The 26106-nt window shown below is 43.4% G+C and overlaps 1 protein-coding gene across 1 annotated transcript in view; it reads left to right on the top strand.

The window, feature by feature from the left end:
* LOC120314716 (gamma-aminobutyric acid type B receptor subunit 1-like) overlaps nucleotides 1–26106 on the top strand; it is a gene marked incomplete at its 3' end in the record, with an annotated part of 53137 nt that overhangs the window by 13643 nt on the left and 13388 nt on the right. The window lies entirely within an intron of this gene.

The following is a 26106-nucleotide window of genomic DNA, read 5'->3' as shown; positions in this document are numbered from 1 at the left end:
TGCATTTTGCACCAGCTAAAACTTCTGGATACTCGTCTTCGAGAACAGCTCCATGTAAAGCATGCTACAGTAGCCCATTTGGAAGGTGACCAGGGCATGGGTGACCGTGAGCAGAGTCTCATGATCCAAGAATGGGCACAACTGGTGCACATCGCAAAATTGCGCAAAGATCCTCTTGGACATGACTGCCATCTGTTCCTCGGGCAGAAGTTCTGACTCCAAAAAAAACCCCCTGGATTGTGCACACTAGGCCCATCTGAGGTACTACCATCCCATCCAGAACAACAGATGGTAAAGTCCCAGATTTGTTAGGCCCTAAAACTTAAAGCCACTCAGTCTTTGCAGGATTCTGTTGGAGCATGTGGTTTTCCATCCGGACCCCTACAGCCTCTAAGTACTGGGATAGGACAGCCACAGCATCACTTACTTTGTCATGGCAGAGAGATATAACTGAATGTTGTCAGCATACAGATGATACCTTCCCTCATGGCAGTGGATGCTCTTCCCCAGCAGCTCCAAGGAGTTGTTAAAAAGAAGCAGAAGCAGACTGCACCCTGCAGCATCTCGCAGACCAGCCAGTAAAGATAGCTTTGAGTAAGATCAAAAATCTTGCACATTCCTTCCAAGTCTACTTGAATTTCTAGAGCCTTTTGTTTTGGAGGTAGTAGTAGTAATAGCAGCAAGCTGCCAAGAAACTCTGATGGGAGGAAAAAAAGAAATATATAAAGAAGTATTAGTACATTAACAGAGGGACAGAATCAAGATCATGTGAAGTGTTAATAACACTTTACAATGCCTTGGTAAGGCCACACTTGGAATACTGCATCCAGTTTTGGTCACTACGATGTAAAAAAGATGTTGAGACTCTAGAAAGAGTACAGAGAAGAGCAACAAAGATGATTAGGGGACTGGAGGCTAAAACATACAAGGAATGGTTGCTGGAATTGGGTATGTCTAGTTTAATGAAGAGAAGGACGAGGGGGAACATGACAGCAGTGTTCCAATATCTCAGGGGCTGCCACAAAGAAGAGGGAGTCAAGCTATTCTCCAAAGTACCTGAAGACAGGACAAGAAGCAACGGATGGAAACTAACCAAAGACCTAGAACTAAGGAGAAATTTCCCGACAGTTAGAACAATTAACCAGTGGAACAACCGGCCTCCAGAAGCTGTGAATGCTCCAACACTGGAAGTTTTTAAGAAAAGACTGGACAGTCATTTGTCTGAAATGGTATAGGGTTTCCTGCCTGAGCAGGGGGTTGGACTAGATGACCTACAAGGTCCCTTCCAATTATTATTATTATTATTATCGATCATTGCACAGTCAGCCAGATGTTCAGACTGGATTTGGCATTTTGTCTACCTATCGAGTCCTTACCCAGGACCTGGGATAGGCAGATGTGGATGTTTGATGGTATTACAGATATCGTCGCAGGATGGAAGCAGTTCCTAGTAAGGCCGCCTTTTGCAATTGACTAATAGCGAATTTGTCAATGCCAATGGTGTTCAAGTGGTGCTCCAGTTGTTTTGGGATTGCACCCAAGGAGCCTATGACTATTGGTACTACCCTTGCTTGCTTTTGCCACAGTCTTTCTATTTCTATTTGTAGGTCTTTGTATTTTGTTATCTTCTCCAGTTCTTTCTCTTCTATTCTGCTGTCTCCAGGCACTGCCACGTCCACTATCCAGACTTTTTTGTCTTTCTTATCGACAATTGTTAAGTCTGGGGTGTTATGTTGCAGGTGCTTGTCTGTTTGAATTCTGAAGTCCCAGAGCAGTTTAATTTTATCATTTTCTATGACTTTCTCTATTTTATGATCCCACCAGTTTTTGCTTACAGGCAAATGATATTTTTTGCAGATCTTCCAATGCACCATTGTTGCTACTTTGTCATGCCGCTGCTTGTAGTCAGTCTGTGCAATCTTCTTGCAACAGCTTACCAAGTGGTCCACTGTTTCTTCAGCTTCTTTGCATAGGCGGCACTTACTGTCTGTTGCTGTCTTCTCAATTTTGACTTTGTATGCATTTGTCCTTAAGGCTTGGTCTTGTGCAGCCAGAATTAGTCCCTCGGTCTCTTTCTTCAATTTTCCTGCTCTTAGCCATTGCCAGGTTTTATTATTATCTGCTTTCCCAGCTATTTTTTTCATGTATTGGCCATGTAGTGCTTTGTCTTCCCATGCCTCTATTCTGTTCTTCATTTGGTCTTTCTTGTAGGCCAGTTTGGTCTCTCCAGTAGTTAGTAAGCCTTCCTGATATACTAATTTCAGTGCATCTTCATCATTGTTCTTCAGATATTCTTCCAAAGCCATTTTTTCTTCTTCAACCATCTGATGTACTTGTAGCATTCCACGCCCACCTATTTGCCTTGGTAGATAAAGTCTATCAATGTCACTGCGTGGATGAAGGGCATGATTCATTGTCATTATTTTTCTGGTCTGCCTATCCATTGCTTTTAGTTCTGCTTGAGTCCAGTCCACTATTCCAGCTGTGTACCTAATGACTGGGATTGCCCAGGTGTTGATTGCCTTTATGGTATTTCCTCCATTGAGTTTGGATTTTAAGATCTTCTTCACTCTCTTGATGTATTCACCTCTAATCTTTTTCTTGACTTCAGTGTGCTTGATGTTGTCAGCTTGAAGGATACCCAAGTATTTGTAGTACTCTTCCTCATCCAGACTCTTAATGTTATTTTCGTGGGGCATCTTGATTCCTTCAGTTTTCACTATTTTTCCTTGTTTGATAGTAAGTGTGGCACATTTGTCCAAGCCAAACTCCATTACAATATCTTGGCTATATATACGGACAGTGTTGAGCAGCGATTCTATTTCAGATGATGTTTTTCCATACAGCTTCAGATCATCCATATAAAGGAGGTGGGATAGTCTGGCAGATGTTTTTGATGTTTGATAGCCATGTCCTGAGTTATTCAGTATTGTTGACAGAGGAAACAGTGCAATAACAAATAGTAATGGTGATAATGAATCTCCTTGAAATATTCCTCTCTTGATATTAACCTCTCCCAGCCTCTCACCATTGATCTGCAACTGTGTCTTCCATTGTGCCATCGATCTTTGCACAAATTTTCTGATGTTTCTACTGACTCCTGTTATTTCTAGGCACTTTATTATCCAATCATGTGGCAGAGAGTCAAATGCCTTTTTGTAGTCAATCCATGCCACATTCAGGTTGGTCTTCCTTCTCTTGCAGTTTTCCAAGATCATTTTGTCTATTAGGAGTTGATCTTTTGTTCCTCTGCTATTGGGGCGGTTTCCTTTCTGCTCAGGTGGAAAGAGATTGTTTTCAACTAGATGCTGTTGTACTGCATCAGCTACCACACCAGTTAGTAATTTGAAAGTTGTTGGTAAGCAGGTAATTGGCCTGTAGTTACCTGGTGTTGCCCCTTTTGCTGGATTTTTCATTATTAGGTAGGTTTTCCCAGTTGTTAGCCACTTTTCAATTTCTCCTCCTTGTAGTATATTGTTGAACTGCTTGGCAATGAGTGGGTGTATAACAGTTAGATGTTTCAACCAAAACCCATGCAGTTCATCTTCACCTGGTGCTGACCAATTTTTGATTTTCTTTGCTCTTTTTTCTACCATTTTTGTTGTTATTACTAGTTCTTTCATTTCAACTTCTGTTTTATTTGCATCCACCTCTTTTAACCAAGCCGCATCCTTGTTGTATTTCTTTGGGTTATCCCATATCTGCTTCCAGAACTGCACTGTTTCTTCCTTGTCAGGTACTGACTGATTCCTTGCAGTTTCTCCATTGATGGATTGGTAGAAACGTTTCTGATTGGATTGAAATTGGAGGTTCTGCCTATAGTTTGCAATTCGAGCTTCATATCTACTGATTTTCCTGGCTATAGCTGTTATTTGTTGCTTTATTATTTCCAGTGCTTCCTTGATCTTCCTTGTTTCTAAGTGGTATTTCTTGATTAGGTATTCTTTGGTCTTCTTGTTCTTCAGCTTCTTTTCTTTCATCTGTTCTAGCTTGCTTGCATGTGATCTTAACTTGCTGATCTTATTTTCTAGTCTAACCTTCCATTTTTCTGGTGCACTGTTTGTTTGTTTTTCTTCTTTGTTGATTTTGCATCCCAGGTATTCTGTTATAACTGCAGCTGTGCTGTACATTAGTTGGTTTGTTTCTTGCAGTGAATTGGTGCTTATACTTGATATTGCAATATTTGCATCTTTTAATGCTTGTGCTAGCTGTTTCTTTGGAACAAGCTTCAATGCAGGTAGCCTTATTCTGTTGTTTTTGTGCTGTTCTAGATGCTCAGTTATTCTTTGTTTCAATTCTTTTATTTCTTTAGTTAGAGGGTTTTGTTCTTCCTGAGGTAGAGGTGCCTGGTTTCCAAATGAGAACAGTTGTATATCTCTGCTAGATTCCTTCACTTCCAACTCCCCCTGGTTTGCCTCTACATTCTGAATTACTTCTGGTAAGGCTTTGATTTCTTTGCCCTGGGTAAACCTTTGCAGTTCGTCCAATTCTGTTTCTGTGAATACTTTATTTCGTGTTATAAATCGGCGTTGATCTGCTAGTCTCTGTTCTGTTATTTCTGATTCTGGATGTTGTTCTTTCCAGAACTGGTGCATTCGTTTTAGATATCCTCTTCTTGTTGGACTTGATCTGTAGTAACAGATCATTATTTCTTTGTTTTCCATCACTGTGTATCTGCGACGGGTAAACACCTTTTCTTCCAGTAGTTCTGCAGCTGCTAGCCCTGGTTGCTCAGCCAACAGTCCTGAGTCCTGTAACCCAGTTTTCACCAGATATCCAGGAACTCCAATATCTAGTGCGGACCTTGTTAACCCGGGCGACGTCCGAGCCGGTATGGCATTCTGCAATTTACATCTCACCATATTTTTTATGGGAGAGACACTCTTTGTCTGACTCCTCTGATGAGACCTGTCCAGTATGGTTGAACCTTTGGCATAGCTCTCATCTTCCTCAGAGTACACAAGTCCCACAACCACGTCAAGGTAGTGCCTCACTGGGGGATTTATTATTATTATTATTATTATTATTATTATTATTATTATTATTATTATCATTATCATTATCATCATTATCATTATTATTACAGGACAAATAATAAGGTAAAGGTCATGAAAGATAACAGATCAAGGATAATCCTTGATCTACAGATAATCCACTGAGTTACAAGTAGTCCTCGACTTATGACTATTTGTTTAGTGACTGTTTGAAGTTACAGCAAGATGAAAAAAGTGACTTATGACTGTTTTCCACACTTACGACTATTGAAGCGTCCCCAAGGTCACCTGATGAAAATTTGGATGCTTGGCACTTGCCTGATCTTTATGATTTTTGCAGTGTTCCAGGGCCTTGCGATCACTTTTTGAGACCTTCTGACAAGCAAAGTTAATGGGGAGGCCAGATTCACTTAACAACCGTTAAGGGTCACTAACATAACAACTGCAGTGATTCACTTAGCAACTGTGGCAAGAAATATTGTGAAATGGGGCAAACTCACTTAACAACTGCCTCGCTTAACAACAGTAATGTTGGGCTCAATCGTGGTCATACTTCGAGGACTACCTGTACTCAGGAGATGGCTCTCAACCTTTTTAATGCCGTGACCCCCAACCGGTCGTAAGTCGAGGACTACTCAACTAGTGCAGCACCATTTGCAGAATGGGACTTTTAGCGGGCTCAGCAGGGCAGAGACAGCCTGGACAATTCCTATTGGCTTTTGAAAGCCAATAGAATTAGACTCTATTCAAGAGAGTCTATCCTATTGGCTTTCAAAAGCCAATAGAATAAAAGGGAGTAGCACAGCTAAGGAAAAGGGGGAAAAAAATGGCGGACTGTGTTGTTTGGCAACCTCCGTGAAATGGTCGTTCGACCCCAAATGGGGTCCCGACCCACAGGTTGAGAACCACTGGCGTATATCTTCTGTGGGTAAAATTCTCATGGCATGGAGGGAAGCATTCTCCCACTGATTAAATCAGATCAGATCGCTATTAAAGGAGTGATTGACTACAACAGTCAGTTTAAAAACTGTTTTGGCCTTGAGGTTCCTTTGTCTTTCAATTCCATTAGGACAAAACAATAATAAATATTAATACTATAAGAAAAACCTTATAGGTAGTCTCAACTTAGGATTGGTTACTTCCAACAGAGTTAAAAGAGACTTTGGAGGTCATCTAGTCCAACCCTCTGCTCAGGCAGAAGACCCTCATACCATTTCAAGACAAATGGCTGCCCGGTCTCTTCTTAAAAACTTCCAGTGTTGGAGCATTCACAACGTCTGGAGGCCGATTATTCCACTGATTAATTGTTCTGGCTGTCAGGAAATTTCTCCTTAGTTCTAGGTTGCTTCTCTCCATTGCTTCTTGTCCTGCCTTCAGGTGCTTTGGAGAATAGGTTGACTCCCTTTTCTCTGTGACTATTTTAGTGACCTTTTTAGTGACCGTTCAAAGTTATGACAGATCTCCCAAAAGGTAGGGTTCTGAAGTTCTGATGGCCACCCCTTCCCCTGAGGTAACACAACTGCATTTGGGGCGCTCAGTAACCAGCTTGCATTTATTGCTGCTTGCAGCATCCGACTCACCCAACAGTTACTTTTGGTTTGGGGCAAAAACATCCCATTGTGAACAATGGGTTTGCTTAATGACTGTTATGTTCGCTTAATGGGCACCACAAAAAATATTGTAAAATCAGATCTGTCGCACGATTGCCCACTTCACAACCATTATGACTTACAGCCATAGTTGGCAGGCTCCATTATGGTTATAAGTCGAGGAGGACAACCTGTACTGTGTGTTAAAGCGTAAGGCTGAAAATAGGCAGGAGCTAAACTGATATAAATCCACTGCCTCTGCTCCCCAGATGATTATTTTTTCTTGGTCCAAAATATCCATTTGTTTATCTTTTCACTGTAATAACATACTGGATTTGGGAGACTTTGGGCCAGCCCATCTGTACCTCACAGGGTTGTTGTTCTGAGAAAAAATAGAGGTAGAAGTATTAAGTATGTTCACAATTATATATAATGCATTTTGTTTATTAAAATGGAAGAACATAACAACAACAACAATAGCATTAACAATAATAACAATAACTATATTAATAACGTGTTTGCCTCCGGATCCACCCCTTGCCAAGTTATTTGGTTCAAAAAGTCAAATGGAGTCAATCTTTTTCAAAACTTATGGAAGCAACAACAGCGGTAGAACTCTCCGCTTCCTTTTTTTATGCCTTTGTGAGGGTAAATGTCTTCAATTAATACAAAAAATAACAACCGCGGTTGGTGGTTGGCTGCTGCTTTGTCTGGAAGTGAAACCGACTTGAATGCCGGTTAATTACATGGCAATTTTCTTTGTGGAGGAAGCTGCTGAGCGATTTGCCTTCATTACGGCTAACATAATTATCAGACGCTGGGGACAAACAACAGGGGGCAACTATCTCGATCATGCCCTGTTTTTCAGCTTCCCAGGGGCATTTGGCTGCACACTGCTGGGGATGGCGTGCTAAAGCTTGGATGGGCCTGCGATTTGATTCAGCGCAGCAATTTGTGTATTCTTGATTGAAATGCATTGAAAATGATCCTAGACCCGTCTAGTATTCTTTCTGTGTATTCCAAGTCAAGTAAGATTAAATTTTAAGTGAGTCCTTGGAAAAGCCTCAAATTAGATTTCCAAGTTTTCAAAAAGAAAAGAAAAAAAAGAGGCCTTTCCTTCATCCTTGCAGTGCAGAGTCACTTATTGAGACGGATAGCTATAGAAATCAAATAAAAATAAAAATAAACTTGGTGTATAAGCTGTTAGGAGCAGGGGCTGTACTGGGCCTTGCAGTTTCCTCATGTTTTGGGTAAAGGGTCCCAAGGCAGCGTTCTCAAACTTGCTGTTTTGAAACTGCAATTGTCAGAATGCTTAGCTAAGTTTCATTCCCAATGCAGCTGAAAGATAATAGCTTGGAGAAAGCTGCTCAAGGCAAGCATCTCCAGTCTGGGGACATCCAGATGTGTAGACTTCAAGAGTTCTCAGCAGTGGCCATCCTGATTGGGAAATTTAGGATTTGAAACATATGAAAAATGGTTGCAGGAATTGGGTATGTTTAGTTTAATGAAAGGAAGGACTACAGGTGACATAATAGGAGTGTTCCAATATCTCAGGGGCTGCCACAAAGAAGAGGGAGTCAAGCTATTCTCCAAAGCACCTGAAGGACAAGAAGCAACGGATGGAAATTAATCAAGAGGAGAACCAACCTAGAACTAAGGAGAAGCTTCCTGACAGAACAATCAGTAGAATTGCTTCCCTTCAGAAGAAGTGGATGCTCCAACACTGGAGGTTTTAAAGAAGAGACTGGACAGCCATTTGTCTGAAATGGTATAGGCAAGATGACACGTTAAGGCTTCGTCCTGACTTGGCACAGCAAGGACAAATACATTCTGACACTCATTTAGTCACACTGCCATCACAGGCACAGCTTCAGGAGATGGTCTGAGAACTTGGCAGCCTTATTAAGAAAGCAGTTCTTCATAAATCCAGCTCCATTGTGTGCACAAGAATAAACCTCAATGGAGGTATCGATGGTAATCAAGAGTGTATTGTTTCCCCCAAAATTATGCTTTATGATTCATATAATGTTCCCTTGGAAAAAAGTCAACTCTCGATAGATGTTTTCGCAATTACATTTTTTTTACAATAATTGCTTGATTTCCATGCGTGGTTCAGGTTTTTGCCTGCATGATCATTAGCGCACCTGCTTTCTTTTCTTTGAAATCCGGATTTGCACAGTCAGAGCTCAAACAGGGGAAGGGACAGAGAAGACGTTGCCTCTTCCTTAGCAACCATCAGAATGAAGACAGTGTTATATTTTAAAGCAGCCCTTGGTGCTCTTCCTGGTATGCTGGACTAAAACTGAGGCTAAAACCTTATTTTCTTATCTGCTAAGAATAATGGGGCTCCTAGTCTAACACACAGGAGGGGACACCAAATGGTAGAAGGTTTTATAATACCAATAGAAGAGAATATCTGTAGCTCACGGTTGAACTGTGGAGATGATGATGATGATAATAATAATGATGATGATGATGATTTTGGAAGGGACTTAGAGGTCATCTAGTCCAACTCCTTGCTCAGGCAGAAAACCCTATACCATTTCAGACAAATGGCTGTCCAGTCTCTTCTTAAAAACTTCCAGTATTGGAGCATTCACAGCTTCTGGAGGCAGGTTGTTCCACTAATTGTTCTAACTGTCAGGAAATTTCTCTTTAGTTCTAGATTGCTTCTCTCCTTGATTAGTTTCCATCCATTGTTTCTTGTCCTGCCTTCAGGCGCTTTGGAGAATAGCTTGACTCCCTCTTCTTTGTGGCAGCCCCTGAGATATTGGAATACTGCTATCATGTCCCCCCTCGTCCTTCTCTTCATTAAACTAGACATACCAATTCTAGCAGCCGTTCCTTATATGTTTTAGCCTCCAGTCCCCTAATTATCTTTGTTGCTCTTCTCTGTACTCTTTCTAGAGTCTCAACATCTTTTTTACATCGTGATGACCAAAACTGGATGCAGTATTCCAAGTGTGGCCTTACCAAGGCATTGTAAAGTAGTATTAACACTTCATGTGATCTTGATTCTGTCCCTCTGTTAATGCAGCCTAGGACTGTGTTGGCTTTTTTGGCAGCTGCAACACACTGCTGGCTCATATTTAAGTGATTGTCCACTAGGGCTCCAAGATCCCTCTCACAATTGCTACTATTGAGCAAGGTACCACCTATACTATACCTGTGTGTTTGGTTTTTCTTGTCTAAATGTAGAACCTTACTTTTTTCACCAGTGAATTTCATTTTGTTAGATAGTGCTCAATGTTCAACTCTGTCAAGATCCTTCTGTATCTTAAGCCTGTCTTCTGGAGTGTTGGCTATTCCTGCCAGCTGGGTGTCGTCTGCAAATTTGATGAGTTCCACATCTATCCCCTTATCCAAATTTTTGATGATGTTGAGGAGCACTGGGCCCAGAACAGAGCCCTGGGGCACCCCATTACACACTTCCCTCTATGTAGATACAGTTCCATTGAGGACCACATGCTGAGTATGGTCGAGTTATTGATGTTCTCTGAGCTTGGTTGTTTGCTTGGAGACATTTCATTATTCAACTAGGTAACATCATCACCTTCAAAGCCCTACATGGTTTGGGATCAGATCTACCCAACCCTTCAGAGCGGGAGTCAGGGAATGCTACGGGACCCCTTTCTTAAGGAGGTCCATCTGGTGGGAGCAAGAAGAAGGGCCTTCTCTCCGGAGGCTCCCTCCCTATGGAACATCATCCCTGCAGAGAAAAGATTGGCCCACACTCTTTCACAAGCCTGAAAATACGGTTCTGACAATGGGCTTGGGGACCCCAGAATGATATGGAGCCCACTCACTTGATTGTTGTCTCCAAAGGGGTGGGGGGGGTAATTGCTTTTTGTATTGCTTTTGTATTGGGGTTTTATCCTTGTAAGCCATGCAGAATTACTGAGAGTGAGTTGGGCAGCCATATACATTTTCTTAAATAAATAAATAAATCATCAGTGCATATCTGCAAGCTTAGAGAGCACCAAGACTCTGCAGATTTTATGGCACCTGTAGTCACTGCAATGATTTTGTTGCAGCCAGTTCTCTAGGCTCTGTGGATAGGTACACAACAGGAAAAGGGTAGGCAGTTTCACTGAGTTTACCTGAGATTGTGAGACTATATGAAAGATGTATTAAAAATAGCTGCCATAGAAATCTTGCCTGTTTGCAAATGGTCACAGTGCTGGCTGTGGCAATAAAAAAAAATATTCATTTAATAAAAGGCATAAATGGGCTAGTGGCATAGGCTTTCTCTTGTCTCATCCTAGCTTTCTATTTCTGATTTTTAATTAGTATTTTTTAAAAATCAGGTAGGGTCAGGAGCTAATATGGAGTGTGTTGCTACCCTACCATACTGTATTGCTACCATAAGAGGGATGATATGGCATTCATTCTTCTGCTGTATAGACAAGATGTTTTGGAGAATTGCCAATTGGGCTAGAGGGAGGGGTCAAGCAAGGGCCTAGCTTAGAGTCAGTGCAGAGCTGCAAACAGCATAAGCAGGATCTCCCCCCACCCCTCAAATCCATGAAGCCTTATCTGGCCATTCCCAGAGGAAGGCAAGCAGTTGATGAGATTCTTGTAGCATAAGTGATAAACAATAAAGTTATGGCCTAAGGCTGTAAAAAAATGGAAAGACCAGCAGGAGGCTCAGAGACCAGCTATCAGCTCCACCTTTTAGACTTAATAGGCTTTTGGCTGCTCTCTTCTTAAGGTGCTCTGCATTATTTATGATATGGTTTTTGCTGGTGTGAGGGTCTCCTCTCTCACCTGCCATAACTTCCCTACCAGCAGCAGATCCACGGAGCAGTGCATGGGAAAGCCAACACAGGTAGTCCTCGAGTTATGAATATAATGGAGCCTGCCCTTTCCATTCGTAATTCGAGGAGTGGTGAGGAATCTTGAGTGATTCTGGTCACTTGTGCCTGACAGGATACATGTATACGGATGCAGGCATTATCTTTCCTTCCACATATTCTGCCCAGTAGTTCTCAAACCTTGGAACAAGGTTTCCATTCTCAGTTCAGAGGCCTGGTTTAGTTAATTTTAGATTTTGAGCATAATAGTTCTAAAGAAGGAAATATTTTGATCATTATTTATTTATTTTTCAAATCTATTAGCCACTCATCTCACAAAACAAGTAACTCTGGGTGGCACACTAGGTTTTTTAAAAACAACAACAACAACACACAGTAATAATTATTATGGTTCATCATACTTTCTGCCAAAGGTTTAGACTGGATTTGATATTTTATCCATCCATTGAGTCCTTCTTAAGAACCTGGGATAAACAGATGGTATTAAAGTTATTGTGGGAAGTCAGCCCCCCAGAGAAGGAAATATTAAAAGGGCAGAAAAATATATTTCCTCAAAGGATCTTAAAGAGGCAGAAAAGCATGCCCAGTTTTCTTAATAGTCCCAAATCTCCCTTCTCCAAGCAGAAACCAGCTCTGCAGAAATGCAGATGTAATCCATTCAGGAAGGCTGAAGCTAGAAGATTAAGAAGACAAAGACCTAAAATCTACATATTCCACCCAAACTCTAAGACAGGACATAATAGGATTAACCCACAGATGCCAAAGGGCACACTCAGACTCAGGTCAAAGTTCATGCCACAGGAACAACTCCAAACAAAAGGCTCAAGAGGGTATAAAAACCCACTCCCTACATGTGCTCTCTCTCTTTTCTTCCAGAGCCATCTTTCTGTCTGGCTCTCCTCTTCAGTAAACTGCAGCCTTCTTTCTAAAGCAATCGCCATGTTGTTTATTCCCATCTTGGACTGAGCCAGTCTTCATCAGTATCATCCCAGGATGTGAACTCCCAAGTAAAGCTGCCTTTTGCAATTGACTGATGATGATTTTGTCAGTGCCGATGGGGTGCAAGTGGGGCTTTAGATGTTTTGGGATTGTACTCAAGGCACCTCTTACTATTGATATTATCTTTGCTTTCTTTTGCCACGCACATTCTACTTCCATTTGCAGGTCTTTACATTTTGTGAGTTTCTCTGGTTCTTTTTCTTCTCTTCTGCTGTCTCCAGATATTGCAACATCCACTATCTACTTTCTCATGCCATTGTTTGAAATCAGTCTGTGAGATGTTCTTCCTGCAGCTAACTAGGTGGTCCATTATTTCTTCACAATATTTGTATTATATTTATTAATTTTTCAAATTTATATAGTTGCCCATCTTTCATAATGGGTATGGTTTCATTTGTTTTAAAATGTGCTGAGTATATCCATCTGGTGGGAACTTGAGGGGGGGAGGGAGAGGGACAGAGAGAGAGAGAGAGAGAGAGAGGGAGAGGGAGAGAGAGAGAGAAATGTTGATTTAATGAGGAAAGAGAAGGGGGAGGGTGAAAGAAAAGCTGAAAGGTACAATTACCTAACAGTCAACCAAAATTAGATAGTAGTTAGGTGTAACCCAGATATTCCTGCACTTAATTGGTAAATACATGGCTGATAAGAAATTGCAGCCTTTGTTTAATCTGTGAAAAATGGTGTTAAATCGTTGGATGAATTCCAGCTCCATTGTTTGCTGATTCATTTCTTTTCTTTTTTTTTCCAAGGATGGTGACCCCCGAGATCAGAAACAGCCTGGGGAGTTGAAATGATCTCTCTCTTTTGGGACTGTTGCCATCTTTTGTATCAGATTTATGCTTATTTACTCTCCTGCAAGGTGATCAGGATAGGTTGTGTTTAAGTAGCGCACAATATGTTGCCCAGTGCCGATGGAGGGGGACAGGTACCTCATAGAAGAATGAAAATGTGATGTTTCCCCAATGTTGTGCATGATCTTATTAGTCCTATCCTGTTGTTTAAATAGCTGGGAAGAGTCATTGCAGATTTTAGACCCTGCTGTGGCACGCAGGGTGCACTATTGTATTAATTAAAATAATAATTCAAATCTATTAATAATTCCTTTTGAAAATAATTAAAATTCAATTTATTTATTGAGGCTGGTTATTAATTGTTGTGGGCTCAGCGGTTATCTGCAACAAATCCGGGCCAAGCACCTTGGAGATGCGCGAAAAGGAAGCAGGCTTTCTTTGATGATTAATTATACTGTTGAGCAGCTTTAGCTGAGAACAGTAGGTGATGAGTGGCATTTTGATTGGTTCCTTACCCCCCCCCCTCTTCTGTGCGTCTCTTGTACCAGATTATTCCCAAGAACTAGTCGATCTGGTATTTAATTTCATTGGGTGGGTCTTATAGTTGGAACTATGTGTGGGATGGATTCAAACAGATGCTACTAACTTTATTTTTGGGCAATTCTCTTTCACCCCTTTCCATCCTCTCTTATCAATAATTCTCTCTCTCTCTCTCTCTCTCTCTCTCTCTCTCTCTCTCTCTCTCTCTCTGTGTGTGTGTGTGTAGGCGTGCACACTTTGTCAGCAATCCATATTGTGTAGATCTGATGAAGCGAACTACAAAAGTTGATGTAATAATAAATGTGCTAGACTTTAAGTTTCTAGAACAGCGGTTCTCAACCTATGGGTCGCGACCCCATTTGGGGTCGATCGACCTCTTTTGTGGGGTCGCCAAACGCGGCGATCCACCATTTTGTCGCCTCCGGGGGCGCGCTGCGCCTCCGGGGGGGCGGTGCCGCGCTGCGCCTCCGGGGGGGCAGTGCCGCGCACGCACGCCGCGCGTGGGGGTGGCGGCGCGCCTCCGGGGGGCGGCGCAACGCATGCGCGCCACGCGTGGGGCGGCGGCGCGCCTCTGGGGGGCGCCGCCGCGCATGCATGCCGCGCATGGGGGCGGCGCCGTGCCTCCGGGGGACGGCGCCGCGCATGCGCGCCGCGGGTGTGGGTGCCGCCGCGCATGCGCGCCGTGTGCAGGGCCCCGCCCCCATGCGCGCCACGCGCGGGGGGCACCGCGCATGCGCGCCGCGCGCGGGGCCCCCACCCCCATGCGCGCCGCGCCACGCATGCGCATAACGTTTGTGTGACGGGGGTCGCCGTCACACAAACGTTGAGAACCGCTGTTCTAGAAGACCCTTGATTATTTTTTGCTTTAGGTCTAATCCTTTGGCAACCAAAATAACATTCCCATGATAGGAAGCCCCCCCCCACACCCCACATCCTATCCATCTGCTGCATTCTCATACCTTCCTACTTCCAACCCTACGCTTATTAGAGACGAGTTATAAAATCTTCCTTTTAAATGTGATTGGCTGGTTGTTTCAGAGAAGAGGGGAAACAACTCTAGGAAGTAATAAAAAAAAGGCAGGAGTAGAATTTGCTATTCATAGCATATTTTACAGCTGGGAGAATCCATTCTGATCTGCAGTAATTCTCCTCCCTGACCAGGGAAGAAATCACAGGGGACCTCACCAGGGATTACACCCTTTCTGCTGCTCTGATGCTCTTCAGACATAATCCCAAATCACACTGGCCAGGGATAATAAGAGCTGAAGTCTAGCACCTTGCAGGAAAGTATCTCAATAATGGGCTTCTGCTCTCTTAAATTAGCTTTCCCTTTCTTGGACCAATTAGCTTTATTAGATCAGCAGCATGACTGTTGTCCACTGTTTAATTATAGTTCTGCTTTTCTCCTGCCTGATAATGCCTACTTCATTGACACAATCTTTTGTGCACCATCCAAGTCCTTTGCTCCTCCCTACCCACCTGCGCTATTCATTGCAAACCTCTCACTACTTTTCTTTCTGGCAACGTTGCCCATCCCTGGAACCAGGGAGAGATAACAGTGTTGAGAAATATAAGAAAGCTACAGAAGACTCTCCCCTTTTATCCTCACGGAAACCCTGACTGGGTTCACATATTGTGCTAAGCCGTAACATGGTTCGTTTAGTTTGGCTGGACATGTTGCATAAATGCAACTCTTAGGATAATAAAATGATGATTTAGGATAATAAAATGATGAGCCCCCTGCTCAGGCAGGAAACCCTATACCAGTGGTTCTCAACCTTTTTAATGCCGCGACCCCCAACCGGTTGTAAGTCAAGGACTACTCAACTGGTGCAGCACCGTTTCAGAATGGGACTTTTGGCGGGCTCAGCAGGGCAGAGACAGCCTGGACAATTCCTATTGGCTTTTAAAAGCCAATAGAATTAGACTCTATTTAAGAGAGTCTATTCTATTGGCTTTCAAAAGCCAATAGAATAAAAGGGAGTAGCACAGCTAAGGAAAAGGGGAAAAAAATGGCAGACTGCATTGTTTGGCGACCCCCGTGAAATGGTCGTTCGACCCCAAATGGGGTCCCGACCCATAGGTTGAGAACCACTGACCTATACCATTTCAACCTAGAACTAAGGAGAAACTTCCTGACACTTAGAACAATTAACCAGTGGAACAACCTGCCTCCAGAAGTGATGAATGCTCCAACACTGGAAGTTTTTAAGAAGAGACTGGACAGCCATTTGTCCGAAAGGGTTTCCTGCCTGAGCAGGGGGTTGGACTAGATGACCTCCAAGGTCCCTTCCAACATTATTATTATTATTATTTGCTTATTGTACGATGTGAAGCTGCCAATGGTGGTTTATTCAATGAAAGATGACTAAATAAACCATAGTTTGACGCAATAGGCAAAACCAAACAATAAATATGTGAGGATCTGGCTCATTATAGTAAACTTTCCTCTTTAAGTCAAGCTTGATATACATATTTTCTTGACTTCTCTAGGATTTCATCCTGTTGTTAAGTGGTTCTGATCCTGCTTAGCTGTTTGAAGCTAACCAGGTTCCTAGGTGCTGCCAGGTGCTGCCTAGATTTCTCCTTTTTGCCTGAATCAAAATTAAGCCCACCATTCCCTCCTGCACCTGAAAAAATATTTTTAATATGCAGAAATCCCACTTCTTTTTTTTCTCATTAGGAAGCAAGAGCAAGGGAACTGAAGACGGCACTGGAAATCCTCAGCCTGCCTTGCATCTCCCATGTGATTTCACTGCCTTCAGGCATGCACTCTTTTTTTCTGCCTGCCCCAAGGGAAGGGAGTTTCCACTTCGAGCCACTGAGCATCAGTTTGTTGCATTGCGATGTCATGGCAGGAATGTTGCTCAGCTCATGGGCTTCCCAGAGTCTCCTCGTATGGGATCCCTTTGAGATAATCCAGCAGGACTGCTATTTCGTTCAGTGACTTGGTTCATAGAGCACATTAAGCCAATATGTGGTTTCTTCGGAGTTGGGTTAGCAGCATATGGTAATTATGGTTTATGGCTTACTGCATAGCATGAACTAGGCTCTTATGACCTGATTACAAATAATTTGTTTTTTAAAAAAAGCAAATCAGATGTTTCTACAAGTTTGGATCAGGCTCGAAGCCCAGAACAGTGGATTCCTGCAAACAGAGAGCTGCCTTCATGGAAAGGCAGATTGTTGTGAATCAGTCACAATCAGATCAAGTCACTCCACTTGGAGATGGTCTATATTAAAATTCAGAGGAAGCCTTCCAGATAATCCCATATTTCCAGGAATGACCTCATCTGACATTGCATCCTGTGGTATGTTGTCTAACCTATGAATTGCTACATGAGGCTGACTTTGAGTGACTGGCCTAACGGGGTTTGGTTCAATTTGGGACAAATTACAGTGTAATCCTCATTCAGATTATACTTGATCTAGTATTATGATTTCTTCTTCTTCTTCTTCTTCTTCTTCTTCTTCTTCTTCTTCTTCTTCTTCTTCTTCTTCTTCTTCTTCTTCTTCTTCTTCTTCTTCTTCTTCTTCTTCTTCTCCTCCTCCTCCTCCTCCTCCTCCTCCTCCTCCTCCTCCTCCTTCTCCTCCTCCTCCTCCTCCTCCATCATGTGTTCTTTCTCAATTTCCATCAGATGGAGCCCTCCTTTGTCCCCTTTTGTGTTTGCATTTGCTAAAACTTGGTGTGTGGGGGGTATGGGTGGACAGGTTGCAGATGGCTATTTATCCTTGCAGACATACTGGTCAGGAGGCTACCATCCACCTGATGTCTCTATTCCTGGGGTGAGAGAATCCTATTCCTTGTCGTTTGATTGATTGATTGACAAGGTGAAGCTGCAATCACATTTTCTCTAATGCTTATCAGATGCAAGCAGCCAGAATTACTCATGGATAGGCCCAAACAGATACTTTATTGCTGATTGCCTATATTACAAGAATTTTGCCAAACTTTCTGCCTGCCCTTGGGAAATAACAAATATCAACCTAAGGGTTTGACCTCAGACATTTCCACCCGAGATCAGACTTTAAGCTGGGATGTCTTTTTACTCCTCTTGGTGGAAACCCCTCCCCTTCAGCCGACGGTTCCCCCACAAGCTATGAGCAGCACCTCCTGTGGCTACCTGCTTACTGAGTTACCCTTGGAAATGTCTCTCTGAAACCTGCATGAATGACATTTAAGGGGTGACTTAGAATTTGTTGTTGTGTTGTTGTTAATTGCGAAGTTTTGTCTGACCCACCACGACCCCATGGACAACGTTCCTCCAGGTCTTCCTGTCCTCTACCATCTTCTGGAGTCCATTTAAGTTCACACCTACAGCTTCAGTGACTCCATCCAGCCACCTCATTCTCTGTCATCCCCTTCTTCTATTGCCCTCAATCTTTCCCAGCATTAGGCCCTTCTCCAGTGAGTCCTTCCTTCTCATTAGGTGGCCAAAGTACTTGAGTTTCAACTTCAGGATCTGGCCTTCTAAAGAGCAGTCAGGGTTGATCTCCTCTAGGACTGACCAGCTTGATCGCCTTGCAGTCCAGGGGACTCGCAGGAGTCTTCTCCAGCACCATAATTCAAAGGCCTCAATTCTTTGGCGCTCAGCCTTTCTTATGGTCCAACTTTCACAACCATACATTGCAACTGGGAAAACCATGGCCTGGACTATACGCACTTTTGTTGGCAGGGTGATGTCTCTGCTTTTTAGTATGCTGTCTAGATTTGCCATAGCCATTGTATAAAATGGTTAAAGCAATCTTTAAGCCAGGATCCCAAAAGCTCTTGCACCATATGCAAATGTTTTTGTACAAGTTAACTTAGATTTTTGCTGGTGGGTCCCTTCTTCCTGAATCAGGCTTGACCACTATCTCTTAATTCTGGGTTAGTTGCATCAAGCTAAAGGTCAGGGGTATCTGACAAGAGTAAGGAGGCAACATGGCATCAAAGACATCATGACATCATCATAGGAATGATGTGAATTGTGTAATTCCAGTACCCCAATTCATGCCATTTGTACGATGACATCATGGCACGTGAGACATAATCCTGGCTTGTACCCGATGCTTAAAATGAGGGCTGAGTTAGAAGGCTTCCCACTATTTCCAAATTTATCTATTTCTTTTAAGTTGCCGTCTTACTTTCTCAACGAAACCAACTCTCTTTCTGAGACTTTCATTGATTTTGGAAGTACATTCTCAGATATTGATGTTCCCTGCAGAAGCCCCTTCATCCAATCCATCTTTAGATCCTATTGTTGCCAAGAATTTTGTGGGACGGGGCTGTGTTGTGACATTAGTGCCGGGTTGCGATCAGAGATTTCTAGTCAGCCGGGAACTTTGCACTTAATGTAGTTTCAGTTGGTCTTAACAGATGATTTGAACTCAGGCCCTGGGATCCCTAAGGCAAAGTGTGCTGTGTATCAAGCCCTTCACAGCAGAATATAATCTGCAAGCAAGAACTACACAGATTTCAAGAAGGGGCTTTAATGCAAGGATTAGGTGCAGAGTCGAGAAATGTGGAATTTGCAATAGAATTTCCACCCCTTATTTATTATTGAGTTTGTTTGATGGAATTTCTTCAAAGACTATGAATCTTTTCCTCTCAGGCTTTCTGTAACCAATTGAATACCCGTTTATGAAATAAGTGGCTAACAAACTGCAATCTATTCGTCGCTCAGCATTTCTCGTGGTACCTTCCCAGCCTCCCCACTGTCTCTCACATCATGCAAAATCCAGCCAATTGTGCCTTGTTTTTCCAAACAGTGGGAAGAAGTCGTGCTTTTATGTTTTAGTCTTAACAATCATCTGCTACCTATGTGGCATCTTTAGCTTCAGCAAATGATCAAGTGCCTGGCCAACCCTGTATAGACTCAGAGGTAAAGCAGAGTTGGGCTTGGTTAATAATTGAGTGGGAGTCCCCCTTTTTAGGGATTTCAAAGTCTCAGGAATTATTTTTTTTTTAAACAACCCTTCAAACGCCTGAAAAAATAGCAAATCACATCCATGTGGTTGCCAAGAAAAGTATGAGGATGCATCTGTGAAGTCAGCAGGAATTCAGCTGAAGTCAAAGGAGGCTTTACTAAGGCTGTCTTCAAGACCAACCAAAATATTTTTAGGCTTTATCTAGGGCTCTCACACTGTGAGTCAGGATTTCCCTATGGATCCTGAGTGACCAGCATGAGATCATATTTTTTTTTCTTTTTTAAATCTGATCTATCTTGCAATGGTAAAGCAGGATCCCTGACAAAATTTACTCAGGGCTGGGCCCCTTTCCTCAGGGGCAGTTCCGATAGAGCAGTGGTTCTCAACCTTTTTAATGCCACGATCCCCAACCGGTCGTAAGTCGAGGACTACCCAACCGGTCGTAAGTCAAAGACTTTCCCTGCCTGGGAGCGCCGTGCATGTGTGGTGCCGCCCCCTGCGCTGTCCGAATCGTAGCTGGCAAGCAGCAGAGACAGCGCAGGCCAACTACCGGCTGGGTCACCAGCTGGCCCAACCCAAGGGAGGTAAGGCACCCGCCGGGCCCCACGCATGCCAGCAACCCTCCCTGCGCCCACCAGCCTCCCACCTCCCACCCCTGGCCCTCTTTTACTTACATTTTTAGTAGTTGCTCAGCAGGGAGGGATGGAAACTTTCAGACAGCTCGCCTTCGCTGCAGACAACTTGCAGCACTGTTTGCAGAATGGGACTTTTGGCGGGCTCAGCAGGGCAGAGACAGCCTGGACAATTCCTATTGGCTTTTGGAAGCCAATAGAATTAGACTCTATTCAAGGAAAAGGGGGAAAAGATGGCAGACTGCGTTGTTTGGAGACTCCCGTGAAATGGTCATTCGACCCCAAATGGGGTCCCGACCCACAGGTTGAAAACCACTGCGATAGAGCAAAGTTTGAGAAGCTCTTCATACAGAGCAAGATTGGGAGTGAGAGGTCCCATCTTTGGAGCCTACTTACAGAACAACAGAACAACAGAGTTGGAAGGGACTTTGGAAGTCTTCTAGACCAGCCCCTTCTCAAGCAGGAGACCCTATACCAGTGATGGCGAACCTTTTAGACACCGAGTGCCCAAACTGCAACCCAAAACCCACTTATTTATCGCAAAGTGCCAGGCTGCATCAGTTGGGTGGGTGTGGCTGTAGTGGTCACAACAGACGGGGCGAGTGAGGCCGGGGCCAGTCCCTTGCCATCTCTGAGGCATCCCTGGGGGGGCCAACACCACTTCTCGCTCACTTCCTGCCGTGTCATTTCCAAACGCCACATGCTCGCTATTCTGGCGAACTCTGCTCGGGCAATGGCGTGCGTGCCCACAGAGAGGGCTCTGAGTGCCGCCTCTGGCACGCGTGCCATAGGCTCGCCACCATACCATTTCAGACAAATGTCTGTCCAATTTATTCTTTAAAACCTCCAGTAATAGAAGGTTACACAACTTCTGGAGGCAAGTCGTTCCACTGAACAATTGTTCTGTCAGGAAATTTCTCCTTAGTTCTAGGTTGATTCTCTCCTTGATTAGTTTCCATCCATTGCTTCTTGTCCTGCCTTCAGGTGCTTTGGAGAATAGCTTGACTCCTTCTTTTTTGTGGCAGCCCCTGAAATATTGGAACACTGCTATCATGTTACCCTTAATCCTTCTTTTAATTAAACTAGACATATCCAATTCCTAAACTGCTCTTCATAGGTTTAAGCCTCCAGCCCCCTAATTCTATTTGCTCTTTTCTGCACTCTTTCCAGAGTCTCAACATCTTTTTTATATCGTGACAACCCAAACTGGATGCAACTGAACCATTCATTGCTTGATTATCTTTTCCAGAATCTTTTCCAGGTATTGATATCAGGCTGATAGGTCTGTAATTCCACGGATCCATTTTTTCCAGGGTTCAGTACTTCCTCTGCTGCTGTGTAACATCTAAATTATGCTGCTGAGGTCATTCATCTTCATGGAATGAGATACCGCCAGTGTACTGATGATATCAAGCTGTACATCTCAATATACAGCTTGGTATCATCAGTACACTGATGGTAACTCAGTAGAGACACCACCTAGAAAACATAGTGATGCTGTTGATGTCCTGTCTTGGGCATGTCTGGAGGGTCTGGAGGTTTGGGTGGAGAACAACAGGTTTCAGCTCAATTCTAGCAAGACTTGGGTTTGGGGAGCTTCAGATTCCAGGAACATAGTGACAGACACAAGTAACCAGGAACAGGAGTTGAGTTCAAAGCACTAAAATTTTATCACATGCTACTTATATACAAGAATCTGAATCAAGCCAAACTGGCCCTAGATAAGGGTCAATGGAATTCACAGAGGGCTGGACTTGGGTCTCTTATGGGAACGCAAATACTCCAAACTGATGACCCATTTAATCCCACTCTCAAGCTCAGCCTGCTCCTACACCTATTATCTTTGGTACTGGCAGGGATAGCACTGCCCCAAACAGGCTCTATGCACAACTTCGGAGAGCTTCTTAATTTGGAACTCCTTCTCAATAAACAGATGACATTTGTGGTTAGGAGAGCCTGTGCACAAAATTTGGGTTTTCTACCACTTGCACCCATTCCAGGGAGTTCTACTGTCAGTCATTCATGCTCTGGTCACCATCTGAATGGATTACTATAATGTATGCTATATGGGGCTGTCCTTGAAGAGCATCCAGAAGTTGCATCTTGTGCAGAATGTAGCAGGACAGGCGCTTATTTATTTATTTAGAAAATTTATATAGCCACCTACTCGCTTACAGCGACTCTTGGTGGCTTACAAGCAATAAAACACAGTATAGAAAAAAATAAAAATAGACAATAAACAACAATAACCCACCCACCCACGGCGACAACACACAGTCAAATAAGCCATTTGATGGGCTCCATCCCACTCTGGGTTCCTCAGGCCCACTGGCAAAACCAAGTCTTCAGGGCCTTACAAAAGAGTGTTGAAATGGGGGCCAGCCTAATTTCTGAAGGGATGATATTCCAAAGGGAGGGAGCCACCACAGAGAAGACCCTTCTTCTGGGTCCTACCAGATGGATGGGACCCACAACATTCCTACCCTCCCCCTCTAGTTGGTCGGATGAATATGACTGGCAAGAGATGGTCCCTCAGATAACCTGGTCCCCAGTCATGAAGGGCTTTAAAAGTGACAACCAGCACCTTGAATTGCACCTGGAAGCAAATCAGCAACCTATGCAGTTCCCACAGGAGAGTGACACATGTGCACACTGAGGTTTGCACAAAACCAGGCAGGCCGCTGACTTTTGAACCAGCTGGAGCTTCCAGATGCTTTGTGTGCGCTCCTAGATCAGCACACGTGATACCTCTGCTCCATGAGTTGCATTGGTTGCCAGTTTATTTCCAGGTTCAATTCAAAGTGTTGGTAATGACCTATATAGCCCTCAATGGCATGGGATCTGTCTTTGGAACATCATTCCTCTTCAGTTTAAATTAGCCCTGGCTTTACTGATCTTCCAGAAATCTTGGTTTGTCAGCAGGACTGGAGGCCCAGCAGAGGGAGGAAGCCTGCAAGATGGTTGCACTGTTTCCACTGTATGGATTGTACTTTCCTGCAGTTTAGTTTCATTGTTTTTAATGGTTTTATTTGTTTTGAATGTTTATTTGTAAATTAGTTTATTGTTTTTTGTTATTTTGATTTTGTGCTCCCCAGAGTCACATAGGTGAGATACGCAGCTATATAAATTGAATAAATAAATAGATTAAACTTTAATTATTAAAGTGAGTGCTATTGTGTATTAACCCAATTTCATAGGGCTGTTATAAACGCTTAATTGAAGATGTTCAATTCAAATCCTTTACTGTCTGTATATATATTGCAAGCCTGTATTTTGGGCAGGAATGTATACTTTAAACCAGGGCTTTTCACCCATTGTACCACTTTTAGGATATGGCAATATCCGAGTACCACCAGTCACCTAGCAAGGTGTCAAAAACTTGATGACCCCCCCCCAAAAAGAAAAAGTGATAAAGTACAGGTAGTCCTCAACTTACAACAGTTTGCTTAGTGACTGTTTGAAGTTACAATGGCACTGAAAAAAGTGCTCCCCAAGCCACAGCCGAGCAAGACACCTAGCTCACCCGGCGGTGCTCTTCCTCCTGTCTGAGGTTTTCATTGTTGTGAGCATTTCTGTTGAGGATTGGCAGCAGGGGTGGGGTGGGGGGGTGTTTGGTTTTTATTCCCCGACGGCTGGGTGGTTGCAGCAGGTTTTGGTCACTTCACGTGATCCTGGGACACTGTGACCGTCATAAATATGAATCAGTTGCCAAGCATCTGAATGTAAATCACAAGACCCTGGAGATGCTGCAACATTCCAGCTGATCGGCGCTTCTTCTGGGCTCAGCAGAAGCACCAGGATCAGCTCCAAGCTCCAGCTGGAGCCTGGCGCTGATCCTGGTGCTTCCACTGAGCCCTGACAGCCCCAAAGAAGCGCCGATCAGCTGGAAAGCGGCATTGATCCTGGCACTTCTGCTGAGCCCTGACAGGCCTGCAACTCCAGCCATCTCTCGCTCAGGCTTGTGTGGTGCTGCCACCAGTTCAGCTCATTCCCCTCCCCCGTTACCACTTTTCTAGGATGGTCGCATACCACCTGCCACGTGCTAATGTACCACAGGTGGTACTCCTACCACTGGTTGAAAAGCTTTAAACTTATTGGCTGCCCCCTAGTGGCGATCCGTATAAATAGGAGTCAGGCGGCTGTTAGAGCAGCTTCTGTGTTGATTGAATAAACGAGCTGTTACTTTCACTCCGGTCTCTTCAATGCCTCCCCGTTCTCAGAAAAAACAAGTGCAGCTGTATTTTTTTGTCCAAGCCTAACTCCAATGAAATAATTAATTTGGGGTGGGGTGGGGAAGCTGTCACAAAAAATCATGCATTTTTGTGTGGGGGGGTCACGATACCCCAAAACTTGAGAATGGGTGTGGGGCTATACGTTAACTGAAAAAGGTGACAGAGCAGGGTGGAAGCTGGCATGAAGCAGAAATCACTGAGTCTGCATTTAGATGGGATTAAGGAAGGAGAGATACTTGTGGCATATGTTATGGCACTTTCAAACAACACATATATTACAAGGTAAACATCATGGGTTTTATGCCTGAAGGTTTATCTTGAGTCACAGATTACTGAGGGAGGGGGAATGAAGAAAGAATTGTAAATGGTGAATTAAGAAGGAAATACCTGATAACAGCTATTATCAGGTAGCAGACGTTTTATGGCAAAATTGCCACAGTTAATAAGATAGTTATCACCATTGCACTTTCATTCTTGTTTGATCTGCCTATTTGTGTTGCTTTTTCCAACGATATGATTCAGCATATCTCGTTGTGCTTCATTTGGCAACAGTAGCTCCCAAATCCCTTTTCAAAGATCCAACAGTCTTTTTCAATGACATGGAAAATTTCAGTTTCCCTCCACTCTGAAGCAGGAAACACATTAAAAAATATAGCATAAACCTACATTAGCCTATTGTCTCTCTGGACTGCAATTAAATTGTGCTCTGTAAAGGGGTTGTGGTGCATTGATAAGATGGTGGACTGGTTGGCATAGATGCTTACTGGTCCAATCACGCTTACTTGGTCCCATCCCTTCACTGGATGGTTGTGGGTGGAGGAAGAGTGTATTTCATTGTGGTGCTCAGAGCTGTGATGGTGCAGTGGTTAGAATGCAGTACTGCAGGCTAATTCTGCTGACTGCCAGCAGTTCGATTCTCACCGGCTGAAGGTTGATTCAGCTTTCCATGAGAAACCAGATTGTTGGGACCAATATGCTGAAGGTTGATTCAGCTTTCCATGAGAAACCAGATTGTTGGGAGCAATATGCTGACATTGTAAACCATCCAGAGGTAGATAAGTCTTAGTGCTATTGCTACTGCTATACTGTATGTTGCCTTGAGCTTCTGTATGAAAATTAAGATTAATAAGCAAGTGACTAAATAATTGATATGTGTCACAGAAGACTGGGGCACTTAATTCTCCTTGGACATGGTTAGGACTTGAATGGAAGATCACCAGGCAAGTTGAACAAAACAAGGGCATATTCTTTCTGTATGCTATCCAGAAGACAACACTGATGTGTTTGTGTAGTCACCTAAAGCTGAATTTGACTCAAAAGAATCTTTCTTTTTTTATTGTTACTATTGCACCTAGGGAAACCTCTGTGATTGTTAGAATAAAGAAACACAAAATCCAGCTTTTAAGATGGCTGTTTGGAGCCAAGGGAGGAAGAGTTGATCTAAAGCGCCTCAGTGACTTCTTAAATTAACATTCAAGGATGAACTCGTTTCTTGGCCTTCTTCCAAAAAGCTCAGGAAATAATACACAGATGTAAACAGATACACTTTTTTTTTTTTACCATCATAGCTCTCTTGCAAAGAGTAGGTTGAAAGCGAAAGCCAGT

This window comes from Crotalus tigris, unplaced genomic scaffold (assembly GCF_016545835.1).
Source record: "Crotalus tigris isolate CLP2741 ecotype Arizona unplaced genomic scaffold, ASM1654583v1 scf7180000018991.70525, whole genome shotgun sequence".
NCBI lineage: Eukaryota > Metazoa > Chordata > Lepidosauria > Squamata > Viperidae > Crotalus > Crotalus tigris.
This window is presented reverse-complemented; position numbering and strand designations above follow the sequence as displayed.